This window comes from Pinus tabuliformis, chromosome 5_2, assembly GCF_031772625.1.
Source record: "Pinus tabuliformis cultivar Carrire ecotype Pingquan chromosome 5_2, CPIR1, whole genome shotgun sequence".
In the NCBI taxonomy this organism is placed as follows: Eukaryota; Viridiplantae; Streptophyta; class Pinopsida; order Pinales; family Pinaceae; genus Pinus; species Pinus tabuliformis.
The window spans coordinates 149890568-149905320 of record NC_142306.1 but is presented as its reverse complement, the minus strand read 5'-3'; positions in this window follow the sequence as shown (position 1 = coordinate 149905320).

Below are 14753 nucleotides of genomic sequence, written 5' to 3'. Positions count from 1 at the left end.
TCATACCATTAGAGCTGATTATCTTTCCTGGTTTCCCTGCAATACCCCTTAATTCAACTTCCTTTCCTTCCGTAGAAAATTTGATGAAAAGTTCTTGAAAATTAAAAGCTATTGTACCCAAGGATTGTAGCCATTGGACTCCTAGTACAACATCAGCACCTCCCATTGGAATGGAAAGCATTGGGCTAGTCAATACATATTCTCCCATGGATAGCTTGATATTATGGCACTTTCCAGAGCAATTTATTGTTCCTCCATTTGCAATCATCACTTGACACTCTGGTGCTGGATATAGGAAGCAATTCAATTCTTTTGCTACCCTACAATGAATAAAATTGTGGGTGCTTCCTGAATCAATCAACACTATTACCTTTTTCTTCTTGATTTGTCCTTCTATCTTGATGGTTTGAGGAGTGGTAATTCCCGCCAATGCATTACAAGATATGGTCGGATTTATTTGTTCTTCATCTAGGCTTTGTTCCTGGAGTATATCTTCTTCTTTTGACCTTTCTTGCTCCTTTTCTTCTTCCTCTTCACAATCTATGTAGAATAATTTCTTCTCAGCACACTTATGACCTTTAGTGTATTTGCTATCACAACTGTAACAAAGCCCTTTTGCTCTTTTTTCTTCCAATTGTTGTGGTGTCAACCTTATAGGTTGTGGAAGACTAGGGGCAACAACACTTCCGTCTTTATAGTTGTGAGTGGTATGCTTCCTGGTTGCCATAATTTTGCTTTCCATTTTTCTTGCTAACCTGAATGCCTTCTCTAATGAATCAGGTTCCCAAAGGCGAACATCATGTTGGATATTATCCTTTAAAGACCCTATGAACACATCAATCCTATGCTCCTCTGGAATATCTTTTACCCTTATGTTCAATTTTTGGAACTCCTCAATGTGCTCCATTATTGAACCCTTTTGTTTGAGACTTATCAATTGGCTAAAAAAAGTGTTGCTTTTTGTATCTTCATAATGTGCTATCAATTCTTCCGTAAAAATTGCCCAAGTGATAAATTGTTTACGAGAGCAAAGCCATTGATACCATACAAACTGATTTGGTTCCAAATATACAGTTGCCATACGTACCTTTTGTGTGTTTTGCACATTATTGAGATCGAAGAATTGCTCCATCTGTAATATCCATGTGGCGGGATCCTTGCCATCAAACTTCCTCATATCGATTTTTGGAATATGGTGATTCTTCGATCCAACATTAGCGTCTATGGAATCATGATTAACATTTCTTTTGTTCTCATCATGAGTTTCCTTTACTACCTTTTCACCATTAGTGACCCTTTCTTGTAGCAACTTCTTCAATTCTTCCATGTCTGTCTTCAAATCTATCTTCAAATCTGCCATGTCTCTCTTCAAATCTGTCTTCGAATCATCCATCTTAGCTTCCATTCCCTTTATCTTAGATTCCACGCCACTTATCTTAGCTTCTGTTAGCTTTTGTGAGCGTGACATTTGTTGCACTTGTTCTTGTAATTTTGATATATCATGTAGCATTTCTTCCTCTTCTTCATGAGTCATGCTAGAGCTTTCAGGTTCCTTACTAGGTGTTTGCATTTTCTTTCCTCGGGGCATCAGTTACCGATAATAATGCTTTACTATGCCCTTTGAATTTCGTTAAACCAAGCTTACACAAAAATTTAAAAAAACTACACACCTTTTTTCACTTTATAGAAGCCTGATATTGAATCTGATGTATCTCTGTAATTTCAGATCATCCAGTTCTGAAATTGCTACCTGTAGTAGCCTTCTGTGTCCTCTTTCCAATGCCACAAGTCTGAGCCAAATTGGATTCTCCAAGGAAGAGTTATGTGAAATCTCCCACAGTGACTTGCTTTTAGACAGGTTCAGTAGAGCGAACTTGTACGACGTGCCACGAGTCACTGTTTCAACCTTTGAATCTGAAATACACACACAAGAAACTACATCCATCCTCTTTCTGTACCTTCTTACGAAATTTCAATCCGATCCCCAGAGAGAAAGTTATGACGATTTTCCCCAGGTCACCTGTTTTGAATGTAATTCAGGAGTCTGCAAAAAGACCAACTTCCTCAGATCATATCTCCGCAAATATCGCGCAAAAAGCTCTGAAATTCGGACCCAAGGTTCAGCGCGATTTCTTCTCAAATGGGTTTTTTTTGAGACTTCTGAAACATCACAGAAAAAAAGTTATAGCGAAAATGCCACGATGACCTGTTTGGAGCAGCGAAACCCTAGAATCCAAAGCTCTGATACCAAATGTTATGAAACCAGCTCAAGAAAAGATAGAAAAGATAGATCAACACCCTAGAATTCAGCCTCTTCGAGGGGGAAACCTCCTTTACATTACATAAATGAACAATTCTTGGATGATACAAATGACAAAACCTCCTTTCTATATATAGGAGTCTAAGGAGTCACAATATAATCCAGCGACCTAACAATAATAATATAAAGCCACAAAAATAACAATAGAGGGATTCTATGGGGCACAGAAATAACAATATGGGGGTAATAGGGGCACAACAATATAAATAAGGGGTATAACTACAATAGTAATGGGGTAATCACTAGTATTATAGGGACCCAACAATATATATATATATATATATATATATATATATATATATATAATCAAATTCAATTTAAAAAATTAATTTATTATAATGTCCCAATTTAATATGAAATTAACTTATACCAACATAAATATCTTAAATCAATTTCAATTAAAAAATAACTTACTGATGATGATGGTGGTGGTTAACGTCCACTGAGACTAAACTTTGGTTTATCAGACCTAAAGAAACAAATTATTTAGTTTGATTTAAGATTTTTATTCCTATTCTCAAAAAGCTTGGAGAGAAGCCTCTTGAGCTCACTGTAATTTTGACAACGTAAAAGGCTAGGAAGGTCAGTGTTGCAACAAAGATTTTGAAATTGATATCTAATGTGGTTGTACGCGGGGCACTCTAAGAGGAAGTGATTTTCATCTTCGATGTTCGTATTCTCATAGAGATGGCAGAATCTTTCCATCCATGGTGTTTTAGGAACTGCCCAACGCCCTGTTTCACTATGGAGCTCATGAGAGTTTGTTCTAATCTTGGCTATATTAATTTTCTTCTTTGACCTAGATAAAACAAAGAAATAATTTTGATCTTCTAGGGTGGGGTTGATGACCTCCTTATAATATCTTAATTTTCTTTTAGCTGCTAAATGTTATTATTTCTAGGGTGCAGTTGTTACTTCTAATATCTTAGAAGTAACAATATTTTTAATGTTATTAATGTTTTGCAATGCAACATTCTCGTAAATCTACCAATGGTTTAACTAGGCCCTGGTGACTTTATACTAACCTCGTTTGAGCCTTAGGTGGTTTTGTCTGGGATTTAAAGCTAGCTTAGGAAGTCTATGGTCTCCTGTGTTATTGAGTTTGTGTTTGCACAACAGAAGCCTAGTCATAGCTAGGCTCGAGATAGGGGAAAGACCCACTTCTATAAAAAGAATAGGATAGGGTGTGTTGCTTTTAATTTTGAAGTTATACGTTATAAAACGCTTCTAGATTTGCTTAATCTTTCTCCAGGATTCTCTAGAGATGCTACAACCCCAAACCTCACATCCATATAAGATAACCGGAGTGACTAAAGTTTCAAAGAGGAACTTCTTTATATCCCACATTATGAGGTTTGTCATTTTACAATTATTTTCAAGACCAAATTAAGTTTTCCATCCCCCATTAATCCTTTTCTCAATGCTATAGTTCCAGTTGAGCTTGTGATATGAAATTATATCCCAATAATTTAATATGAAATTGACTTATTCAAACATAAATATCTTAAATCCTAAATCCTAGTCAAATTATCTTGTTATTTTCACTGTTTAAAACATTCAAGTGGAATATAATCTTAGAAGAATAAATTCATAGTTTTAAAATTTGGATGAATATTTGATTTACAATATCATTATAACTAGTACAATCATATTAGGACATGTTGTTGATATATTTTTATTAGCATTTTTTAGTTAATAGCTTTATTAAAACTATTGATTTTATAAACCATTTGTTTATAAAGGTAAATATTCATATGATAGCCATTTGTTATTTTAAAATTTGTATAATAATTTCATATTTCTATTAGGTAAAATAGAAAAATGAAAATGTATCCTATTTATTATTTGATAATTCAAATATGAAGGAATGAATGAGATTTTAAATTTTAGAAGACTAAAAATAGCTTGGAGACTAACTTTTATGTTTTAGACTTTCGCAATTCAATCATTTTTTTTATTCAAATTAATGATGAGTTCACCCATCCTTCTCCCAATCCCCTAGTTGAAAAGACAATGCCAACAAACACTTATTAACATATTATCATCACTATCCCTGAAAGATCACATTTCAAAATATTTTTAACATTTTATTGCCAAAAAAATACACAATGGTTCTTCTCAAATTTCATTAGGTCTTTACTCTTGGTAAATGTTACCTTCAATATATTTTTTTTGTTTGTTTGTTGGAAATGACAAAACTAACTAAATTCTAGATAATTTCACAAAAATAAATGTTAAAAGATAAATAGGTACATAAAATAGGAGTTTTCTTTAGTGAGACTTTTTAGAAGCTTTTCCGGTGGGTTTTTCCGATCAAATTTCTCTAAAATCCGGTAGCAATTTATTGAAATCGCAAGTTTGATAGCTAATTTCTGCACAAACAAAGCTGCCTAGGGGTTTTCCAGGGTGTTGAATCCAAATATGCAGTTAAAAAACCATTTTAAATAATACAAATCAAGATTTAACCTCAATTTTTTCTACCGGATTCCGTCACCGGAATCTCCAAAAAGTCGCACTAAAGATAACTCCCATAAAATAAATTAAATAATACTTTTATAATTGTATTAAATAAAAAATAAACATAAATTTAAAAATACAAAATAATAATAATAATAATAATAAAATAGTGTAAGAGCGGACCTCAAGCTTTATAGACAAAGGTTTATATTCTATATTGGCTCCGAGAAGTGGTTGATTGTCACGCAAGTTCCCGATGCGATGTTGTGACAACCATCGGATCAAGACCTAGATCAACAATGGAGATTTAATCGCAAATTGCATTCTATAAAAGAGATTGGTCAACGATAAACCCAGATTTGCGATATTGCGATGCGCTGAGGTTTGCGATGTTGCAATGGACTATGGACCGTCAGATCAAAGGATTGATCGAACATCGGAGGTTAACTCTTGCATTTCGCAGGAATCAAGTGTTGGTGGTTGGCGGACACTGCGATGTGCGATAAGCCGAGAATGTGATGAAGAGTCAACCGTTGGATCATGAAGCTGATCAACGGTGGAAATTTTGATTTTGTATGTAATGTTTTGGGTTTTGTTGACCCTGTTGTTTGTTTATCATCAACAGGTGTGTCTTTCACTGGTTTTTACACTTGTAAAGACGTGTACCATATATAATGTTGTTTGTTTATCATCAATGGATCTGTCTTTTGCTAATCTTTACACTTGTAAAGACGTGTACCATATGTAATCTTTTTTAAGTTAATTAAAAACTCCACCTTACCAAAAAAAAAATAATAATAAAAAAATAAAATAAAAAAATTAATCATATTAAAAAAAAATACCTATCAACATAATCGACCACATTATGCACGTCTATAGTGCTCATTGTGTCATCCAAAACGTTTGAAAAATTTATTAGTGCTCATGAAATTTTTTTTTGATAGTGCGGGCAGAGCAGGTACCCCCTCGCTACTTTTACGTCCATATTTCATATGTTTCAGAGTATTTTAGAAGACTAGGCTAGTATATATACTAGGCTGGTATTTTAACGTCATCCAAAGAGTTTGAAAATTGTAGTAGTGCACATGAACTTGTTAATAGTGTGGGCCGAGTAGGTACTCCCTTAGGCTATTTTGACGTCCAGATTTCATATTTTTCAGAGTATTTTGGTTGCCATTTGGACAATGTCGATGGTAGTGTGTAAATTTAGTTTCAATGCAAGTATACGTGTGTTAATTTGGTATAATCTTAATTATATTTAATTGTATAAATTATAATGTTAATTATTTGACTAGCCGAATCATATTTATATTAATATAAATGTGGTTAATAAACTATTAATTAATAATAATATTTAAAAAATAATATGATATAATAATGATAATATATAATAATATAAAATAATAAATAGTTATTTAAAATAATTTTATGATGATGATGATGGTTAACGTTTACTGAGATCAAATTTTGTCTATCGGACTTAAAGAAATGAATTATTTAGATTGATTTAAAATTTTATTCTTATGTTCAAAAAACTTGGAGAGAAGTTTCTCGAGCTCACTGTAATTTGGACAACGGAAAAGGCTAAGAAGGTCAGTGTTGTAACAAAAATTTTGAAACTGAGATTTAATGTGGTTGTACACGAAGAACTCTAAGAGAAAGTGATTTTCATCCTCGATGTTCGTACTCTCACAAAGATGGTAGAACCTTTCCATCCATTGTGTTTTAGGAACTGTACAATGACCCGTTTCACTATGGAGCTCATGAGAGTTTGTTCTAATCTTGGCTATATTAATTTTCTTCTTTGAGATAGTTAAAACAGAGAGATACTTTTGATTTTCTAGGGTGGAGTTGAAGACCTCCTTATAATATCTTAATTTTCTTTTAGCTCCTAAATCTTTCTCACACCATAGTTTTTCTTTGAACTTAGAAGTAACAATATCTTTAATGTTATTAATGTTTTGCAATGCAACATTCTCGTCAATCTCCCAATGGTTTAACCAGAACCTGGTGTCTTTATACCAATCTGATTTGAGCCTTAGGTGGTTTTGGTTGGAATTTAAAGCTATCTTAGGAAGTCTATGGTCTCCTATGTTATTGAGTTTGTGCTTGTACAACAAAAGCCTAGTCATAGCTAGGTGCTCGATATGGGAAAGACCCACTTCTACAAGGAGAATAGGATAGGGTGTGTTGCTTTTAATTTTGAGGTTATACATTATAAAACGCTTCTGGATTTGCTCAATCTTTCTCCAAGATTCTCTATAGATGCTACAACCCCAAACCTCACATCCATATAAGATAACCGGAGTGACTAAAATTCCAAAGAGGAACTTCTTTCTATCCCACATTACGATGTTTGCCGTTTTACAATTATTTTCAAGACCAAAATAAGCTTTCCATCCCCCATTAATCCTTTTCTCAATGCTATAGTTCCAGATGAGCTTGTGATGAATATCGATTCCTAGGTACTTGTAGGAAGACACTTCCTCCAAGTTACTATTGTCATACATAAAGTTAGCGTAAGTGTCCTTCGTGGATCTGATAATCATAACTTTTGTGTTGTCAGTGTTAACAATCATACCCATGGTAGAGCAGAAATCCTTAAGAAGTATAAGTTGCTTATCAAGATCAGATGGGCACCTTGCGAGAAGAAAAATATCGTCAGCGTACAGAAGAAGGATGATGACTATCCCAGCTAAGATCGTGCGAGCACATCCTGCTTCCTCTAAACAACCTTCTAGCTTGTCGATGTAAATGCCAAATAGGGTAGGGGAGAGGGGGCAACCTTGTTTAACTTCGATATTACACTTAATATCTTTCGACCACCCCTCATTGCTCTTTATCTTGGCAATTACATTCTCGTATAACCTTATAGCAGCAACTCTCAACTCAAAAGGAAGATTTAGCTCTTCTAATCTGTTCCAAAGGTTGTTTTTAGGAACCGTATCGAAGGCATTTCTAAAGTCCACAAAGCGACAAAAGTGATTGGATTTATCATTACGACATTCCTCCATAATGATCCTAAGTGTAAGGAGTTGGTTTGTTGTTGAGTGCTTCTTTCTAAAACTTGCTTGGCCTTTAGCCTGTTTACCTTCAATTTCAAGCCATATGCTCAACTTCCTTTCCAAAATAATACCATATAACTTGGCTAGGAGAGGGCTGATCATAATTTTCCGATAATTAGAGGGATTATTTGTATCCCAACTTTTAAAAATAGGGATAATGAAGGTTTGAGTCCATGGTTTAGGGAACCCTTGCTTGACCGCTTGATTGAAAAGCTTGTGAATGTGGGGGATGAGGACAGGACCTCCAATTTTTAAGATTTCTGCCTGGTAACCTTCAATGTCCTTAGCTTTCCCATTAGCCAAGCGATTAACCCCAAAATCATTGTCTTATAATGAGAAAACTTCTTTTGTTGTGAGAAGGGTTTCAAAGTTATCCATGACCTTTGGATATTCATAAAGTTTTTTAAGATAGAAATTCGAGTCGTGTAAAGCAATTTTATTATTATCTTTAGTTTTCCTAGTTAGAATCTGCCTCCAGAATTTCTTAGGAGCTACCTTAGAGAGGTGTAAGAGATTCTCTTGTCTTTTACGAATATACTGCCTTTTTTTCCTTTTAGTTAGGGATTTGCATATTTTTATCTTGCCAATTTTAACAGATTCATCAACAACTTCCTTAATTGCTCTCCTCGCACTTTTACAATCTTTCTCATACCCTGGGTTGGTTTTTCTATTTCTTTTATTACTTGAAACTTCAATTGAGAACTTGTTAATAGAATATGAGAGGGTTGTAGTAAAATTATGATAGAGATCTTCTATGTTGTCTATACTAGATAAAGGAAGAAAATTAGTTTTTAATTCATTTAGAAATAGATCTTTTTTATTTCTATCAAACATTAACTTCTTTTGGCTATAAGGATTATCTTCTATGGGATCTCTATGCATGACAAAATTGAGAGTTATAAGTAAAGGCATATGATCAGAGTAAGGCTCATGGTTGTTTAAGATGTCAAAATTTGTTATTTCGTTGTATAGAGGGAGATCAGAGATAACCTAGTCTACCACGCTGCTACCAAGCCCATGGATGCAGGTCATTTGGCTAGAATTGGGCAGCTTCTTTAGACCTCTGCAAATTATGAGATCCTGAGCATTACAGAGCTTGACTAGCTCTGACCCAAACAAATTCTCCTCGAGGTCTTCAGAGCTCCTTTTGTACTGGCTAGCCAGAGGAAGGTCTTCGTCTCACGAAAGAGGATTAGGGTTGGAATGATTTCTTAGAAGAATATCTTAGTTGCTTGAAGTTCGAGCATTAAAATCACCCATTAAAAGGATATTGCCTTCATTCCTTAGGCTAGAAATCCCATTCTCTAAACCATTGTAAGGACTATTTTTATCTAGATTCTTTTTCTTATAGAAGTTAGAATTGATGAGGGGGAATAATAGATTGCTATGTAGGTATTTTTATCATAAATGTCAGTAATTTCTATCCAACTATATTGGTTGTAAGGGTCTTTTTTATAAATCCTAGCATGGGAGAGATGTTCTTCTTAATGTAACAAGCTATACCCCCAATGCCTCTATGGGAGGATCGCTTATTCCAGGTAAACCATAACATAAAGCAATCTATGTTAGGGACCTTAGATTCTTCATGCTCCCATGTTTCAACAAGCAAAATAATATCAACATAATTCGAGGCCCAACTTAGCTTGGGGCCTTTGTTCCATAGAAAGCCCCAATAGTTCCAAGAAAGAATCTAGAGCATGTTGAATTGCTATTTATTATTATCATTTTGGTTTTTATCTTGAATAGCAACTTTTCTATTTCTGATTATTGCCCATTTTCCTTCCTTCCTAGCTTCCTTTACCTTTTGAACCTCCTTTCTCAATTCTTCTTGATCTTCTGGAATGAGATCTTCATTTATAAATATCCCCGTTCCTTTTAGACTTGAGATTTTACTAAGTATGTTATACTTATGGTTAGTAGAGCTCGCCTTTATTTGGATTAACCTTCCTCTATTCTCAGTTAGTTTTCCCAACCTTGTTGCTTCTATGAGACACGTTGTTTCAATTTGTAATATGTTATGTAATTTTGTCTGGGCTATGGCTAAAGTATCCTCATCTACCTCCTCTTTCAAACCGAATATTATAAGGTTCAAGACCCTTTTGTGACACTCATGGTCTAATTCTATCAATTTTTTCATTTCATCTTTAATTGGTTTGATATCTAATTTACCTGCCACACTATTTAGGGTGAGGCAGCTATTAATTTTTTCTTCTAGCTCTTTAATAATGTCCTTCATTTTAAGACTCTCTAAAGTATCAACATCTACTTGCTGGGATGTTTGGTTCATATCTTGGTTTTGTTTTTCTATAACTTGCAACCTAGTCTCCATTGCCTCCATCTTATTCTCCAATAGTTCTATTTTATTTTCTATTTGTTTTTGGATCTTGTCTTCAAGATATGTGAATTTATTTTCCAGCATGGCTACTAACTATGTTTGCAGCTTGACTTCTCTTTCTCTCTACGTTTCTCTAAAGACTCTACTTATAGAGGCTCTGAAGAGTATCTATGCTAGGTCTACCTTTGGTAATCTTTGGTAATTGTGGTGAATTATTCATACTTGAAAATATATGAGCAGATATGTATTAGAAAAATATAAGGAATGTGTGCACCTGATATCAGCAAGCCGGACCATAGACGCATGTGCCCCAGATTGTTTTTCTATTACCGCAGAGAGATCGTGAATTATTACCACAGAGAGATCGTAAATTATGACTGCAGAGATCGTAAATTATTACCGCATAGAGATCATAAATACATCACCCTAAATTAAATAGATAATAGTAAATTTTATAAAAAAAAAATATTATATAATAATTTATATCGATAATCATAATAAAAAATATAAATTAATGAATAATAAGTTAAAATAAATTTATAAATAAATAATACCAAACATTATAACAATTAAAAAAAATAACATTATAAAAAATCATTAATAATAGAAAATAACCATAAAAGAATAATATTTAATAATCTTAAAAAAAAATAAAATTAAATAAACATTATTTAAATATGATAAAATAAATAATAATTATATTAAGAAAAGTATTTTCCCTAGAAATTACATAAGAGAAAATTTTGTGTTTCATTAACAAAATGAAAAGGTAAATTATTAATAAAAAATAATAACCAATAATCATAAATTAATTATATAAATATAAATAAATTAATAATGTAAATTGAAAATATTAATTAAATAATAATTGTTTTAAATAAAATTTAATTAATAAAGTAAATTAAGAATATTATTAATAATGTTTTTCTTTATCAAAAATAACAAAAAACAACAACAACAATAAGAATAATTATTATTATAATAAATAATAACGTTAAATATTACTATTTTATTTATTTATTTATTTATTATTTATTACTTATTTATTATTTATTTATTTATTTATTTTTTCTGAATCAGACTACTTCTATTATTGATAAAAAAAAAATTACAAAGAGGCGGCAGCCTCTTGAGTTCTAGCCTGGATATTGGCTGTCTCGCATGATGGATTTGAAAGATAATCCTTATAAACTAAAAACAGATCGCCTGAGACTAAACCCGAACTGTCATAACGAAACGCATACTGACTGAGGTTCCAAAATTGCTGAACATAAGTAAAACTATTGACTCGAACTGTTGACATAGACAGTAAACCATTAAACAAAGACAAAGAACCACTGAGCATATTATTTGACCAGACACTATGATTCCAAAAGATGACGACACCCAGATCAGGCATCATGAGCATAGGAGGGCGATTCTTCCACAATTCGGCAACCATAACTAGAGAGGTCATCCTCGTCAGAGGAAAGGCCCTTATCATTTGGCCGACGCCCATCATCTGGAGGATTTGAATGCGCCATAGCAGGCTGAGCCAGGAGAGTAGAATTTTTAGGTACCTGACACTGCTGGCGTTGATTCTGAGATGTGCTTGGCAGATCTTTCGTCTTCTGCTCTGAAGTATCACGCGGAGTTGCAACAGCCACATCTGCGACGCCTTCACTGAGCTGAATCGTGACAGTAGCGATGAAGGAGTGGTTGCTTAGCCTGCAGGGGATTTGAAAGTGGGCCGAGTGCTCATGAGAATGATGAGGATTCGAAATTGCAGCCCGTTGTCCCCTGCCATGACCACGACCACGACCACGACCACGAACAGGATGAATTTCAGTTGTAGTGTCCTCGGAGGAGGAAGAGGCATGGCGCAGGGGGCGACCACGAACTCCTCCTCTGCGGCAACCCATTCTTTGTCTCAGGATGGTCATTATGCCCAGAGGATGGAGAATAGAGCAAACAACAGAACTGGGCTGAACAAGATCAATGAGAAGGGGGAGAATTGACTTGAATATCAGAGAATTAGGAGAGCTGGAGAGCTTACAGGGGAGGAGAACGCTGAAGGGGCAGAGGCATTCCAGTAAAATCTTAATAGAAGGTGCATCACGAGCCTGAATACCTTGGATACCTGAAACCTCCACCGGACAGAGCTCTGCACCTGCGTGGAGGCCGAAAATGCGAGAGGAGGGAACAAATCTAAGATGGGTATGTGCCATCGATTTAATGCTAGAGAACCTGTGGGGAATGTCAAACCAAGATAGCTCGGCTTTGAATGAACTTGGCAGAGAATTGAATGCCATCTGCAGGTGGAACCAGGTGGCACGAGGCGTACTCCACGCGCCGACTGCTTCTGCCGCCATCCTCCGATCATCTGACCTGTGCACCCGCATCCAGGATCATTAACTATTACTATTAATAACAATATTATATTATATTATATTATATTAATGATAAAAAAAAATAGTGTCAATTGTTGGTAATAGGAATGTAAATTAATGTGTGTTCAGGGGTAGCGTAATTGGCAATGCTCGGAAAATGAAGTCTCATCAAACCAGAAGTCTTGGGTTCAAATCCTGTGTAATGCTTGAGGAGAAACTCGATGCCTACAGTGAGCTGGATAGATTGTAGGCCCCTCGAGAGGTTTACTAGTAGGTCTGCTAAGTCCTTTGGACTAACAAAAGAAATAAAAATGTAAATTAATAAAAAATTATAGTATTACCATTAACAATTGATGCTATTAATAATAATACTATTTGTTTATATGAAAATTATTAATATTGACAATATTATTTATATAATAAAAAAATATTAATATTATATTTTCAATACTTAATAAATATAACAATATTTATCAAACCATAGATAAATTAAGGAAAAAACAATATAAATACAAATATTCCAATTTAAGTATAATTTTAGAAAAGTAAAGGCATTGAAGAGAACATAAATTTCTGCATCATCGACAATTATTGTCAATCACCAACAATTGTTGATGATGGTCAACAAAGGACGATTCTGACAATCTTTGTCTCAATGTGACAAAAAATGATAACAAATTTTAAACATTATAGGACCAATGACAAGAACATGGAATTTACTAACATTGAAAGAAATAAAAATTATATTTTTTATGAGATATATTTTAGTTCTAACAATAAAAACACATTCCACAACAAAACCCAACTTTCAACGCTCGACCAGAACATAATTATTTCATACCAACCTCTTCCAAAATACACCTAGAGCGGTGGAAAAAGCAACACCAATTCAAACCAACAGGATAATGATCACGATACTTCATGCTTTCAAACTAAATCCCTTCTCATTTTCCTCCTTGATTCTCTTTGGTGCAAATGATTTAAAGTTTCAACATCTAATTTCATTCCATTCAAAACACAAATATGCTCATCCACAAAATCTGGATGGAAGTCATGTACTCTATCAAACCTTGTGTGAATAAAGGTACCAAAACTAATGATTTTTGCAGTAGATTTAATCGCTAAAATCTAATACATAACATCATTGTTCTCCATATATGAAAATCATTGACAAAAAGATACAATTGAAATTAGTACATTCAAAAAACAATAAGCATAAACAAAGCTATTGATATATGGTTTTGGTTATTTCGTATCAAATATACAAAACATTTAATCAAACATAAATCTAAAAGGATTCAAAACAAGGAGGGAAAAAAGAGGAAACAAGTACAATTCAACCAATCAAACAACAACACCACCACAAAAAAAATTATTAGCACATGCAATGGCTCCCAAACAGTCAATTTACTTAATTCAACAATCAACAAATTTATTGAAATTAGCAACAAGAAAAAGAAATAACTTATCAAGGTGCATACAAATAGTTGAAAAAAATAACAACAACTAGAGAGAACTAAAGTTATTTTTCTTAAAGACATGGCAAAACATTTAGCTCAAATCAAGACAAATACCCTTGAAATGATATCGACTTTAATTGCTCCTCCTCTTTCCTTCTAAGTGCAACATATGCACTATCTTGCATTTTAACATAACTTTCAAAAGGAAAGGGCAGTGAAATGTGCAAACCATCTATTGGCTTCACTCTTGATATAGCTATAAACATAAAATCCCACCTCTCGCTATATCCAATATCTATAGTGGCTCGTTGCAAAGTCATCCCCTATGATTTTTGAATCGTAAATGCCCACGCCATTTTCAATGGCATTTGTTTAATATTTCCTCTAACAATAGTTGCGATTGATACAACATTAGGGAAATCATTGTCAGAAGGAACACCACAGTACTTTTCAAAAATTGTTGTAGTGAATTGTGGAGGTTGTGGTGGCTTCAAACCAGGTGCATAGAAAATATGTTCAATTTAGCCAAGTGCACCATTAACCAACCCAAACTCAACCCACAAACTACAGGTTAATAGAATGCGCTCTCCACAACATAGAAGTGCCTCATGCTATAAGACATCATCATCACTATCACCAAATTATGTTCTTCGAGTGCATTCTGCAAAAAATCTTGTAATATGACAATTTAATCCCTTAAGCATCTTTTGGTTGTGCAAGTTAATGATATTATTCATTGTGGACAAG